The following is a 2,695-nucleotide window of genomic DNA, read 5'->3' on the forward strand; positions in this document are numbered from 1 at the left end:
GAAAACAATTTATTCGAATTTTGTAAATAAATTAGTTATTAATGTTGCTTGTGACTCATAGTGACCCTATGTACAAGAGCCCTACAACCTGCTCTACCCTGTGCCAACCTCACTGTCTCCTACACACCTACTCCCATTACTGCAATCACTGAATCGATCCATCTCATCGAGGGTCTTCCTCTCTTGCACTGTCCCTCCACCCTCCCAAACATGATGTCCCTCCACAAGGACTGGTCCCTCCTCACAACATGCCTCCTAAAGTATGTCAGACGAAGCTTCAGAATCCTTGCCTCCAAAGAGCAGGCTGGTTTAACCTTCTCCAGGATGAACCTGTTTGCTCTTCTAGAAGTCCATGGTTGTTGTTGTTGTTAATTAGGTACCGTTGAGTTGTACACAACTCATAGTGACCCTATGAATTAAAGGCCCGAGCACACAGTCCATGGTATATTCAACATTCTCCAAGGCCACAGCTCAAAGGCACCATTTCTCTTTTTTATCACCCCTAGTCATTGTCCAGCTCTCTGACACATAGCATGCAATTGCAAAGACTATAGCCCAGATCAGGTGCACCTTAGTCTCTAGTCTAATGTCATTGCTCTTTAGTACTTAGGAGAGGTCCCTGACAACTGACTTTCCCAATGCAATTCATCTCTTGATTTCCTTGCTGCTGATAAAAAAAAAAAAAGAAAGAAAAGAAAAAAACCTCTTTAAGTAGAAAAAAACAAGACAACAGTCAATACACTTGTACCAGCAGTTAGAAGGTGAGGAGATATAATGCACTGAGAAAGCCTGTAGTCAGAGACCTCTCCAAATTATTGAGGAACAATGATGTCAGTTTGAAAGTCTGATTCAGGCCACTGTCTTTTCGGTCACTGACTATGCATCTGAGAGCTGGATAATGGATAATGACAGAAGAAGATTTGATACATTTGAACTGTAGTGTTGAAAAAGAGTGCTGAATGTCTCGTGGAGTGCCAAAAGAACAAACAGATAGGTCTTGGAGAAGGTGCAGCCAGAGTGCTCCTCGGAGGCAAAGATGGTGAAGCTTCATCTCACATAATTTGGACATCTTGCTAAGAGAGGCTATTCCTTGGAGAGGGGACAATATGCTTTGAAAGGTAGAGGGACCGGGAAGGAGAAGATGACCCTCAGCCAAGAGGATTGACAGTGACTGTAGCAATGGGCTTGAGTGTATTGGGGGTTGTGAGGATGTCACAGAATAGAACACGGTTTAGATCTGTTGTTTGTCCAATTGTATTTGATGGCACCCAACAGCAACAACAAGTCAAATGGAGGGTGGCTTGAAGCTGGAACTGATTCAATGGTTGTGAGTTTTGTTACTTTTTGTTATTAATAATATAACTGAATGGTCAAAAATTATAGTCCAACCAGAGGCAGCTTTGAAGGATCCTCTAGTAATCGACTTCTAAACAATCAGTAATTGAAAACCATCTGAAACACAGCTCTACTCTGATACCAGGAGGCTAATCATAAGTTGAAATCAACTCAAACTCATGGTGGTTGATGGACCACAGTCAGGCCACTTTATCTCTAAAGTCTCAGCTACCACATACCCTCTCCCTGTTTAACCCTAATGGTACTATACATTCTGTAGCAGCTGAAAACCAGCACCACAAAATCGTATTTGGGTCTCATCTAAAGTTGACAAATAACTACAGAATTTATCTTTAAATTAAAATTTCAAATAAATAATGATATTTTTTTCTATAATTTTTTTATAAGTACTTCTTGAGAAATTATTTTAAAGAAATTGAAATATTTAAACGTGCCATCTGTATTTTAATTTGGTAACTCTGGCAACCCTACAATCCTGCTGTGTTTGAACATCAACTAACATTTAGGAATGGACAGACCTCATACACTGGTCTCGGTTTCTGGTTTGACTTTTAAAAGGCTGATCTGCCACGCCGAGCCCCTGTTTCGACAGAGAAGCTTTTCGCGGGAGCTGAGCTTGGCTGCTTCTAAAAGGACCCATACTTTTCTGGCTGCTGGATGCCCATCCTCTCTGCAACCTCACGCCTGCATTTCCTTTAACTGCCTGGCACCACAGACTTCTGAATGTTCAACCCTTGGAAAACTCAGGTGTCATCATCTCTAGGGTGCTAATTTTGACCCTCCCTCACCTGGTTGTGGTGACACAACTAGTTTTGTGTCAAATAACACTATATTATTAAGTGTCTAAGGCGAAACACAGCACTTGCTTCCTCTCTGGCATCCTCTCCTGCTACCCCCTACCTTCTTTGTGACAATTCAGCAGTTGATGATGGCAGTTCTCGCCTTTAGGTCTTTTCTCTTGCTTTATTCCTTCTGTCTGGAGTGTCAGTCTTCAACTTGTCACTTGCAACTCCAACTGCTTAACTGGGACCTAATTTCAGTGTCTTCTTGTTAAGCTTCTTCTCTGTATGAAGAGGTATGAAACATGGTAGGGAGGGGCAGAAACTCACAGCCTCCTGGCTGGGTGACCTTGGATAATTAATTTAATCTTGTGTCATGGGAAGTCTGCTATTAGGGACCGCTCCAAAGTACTGAAGAGCAATGGTGTCTCTCTGGAGACTAAGGTGCGTCTTATACAGGCCATGGTCTTTGCAATTACTTGTTATGCATCAGAGAATTGGACAATGACCAAGGAGGATAGAAGGAGAATTGATGCCTTTGAGCTGTGGTGCTGGAGAAG

Source organism: Elephantulus edwardii, unplaced genomic scaffold, assembly GCF_000299155.1.
Source record: "Elephantulus edwardii isolate Elephantulus edwardi_28Jun2011 unplaced genomic scaffold, EleEdw1.0 scaffold00002, whole genome shotgun sequence".
NCBI classification, from domain to species: Eukaryota; Metazoa; Chordata; class Mammalia; order Macroscelidea; family Macroscelididae; genus Elephantulus; species Elephantulus edwardii.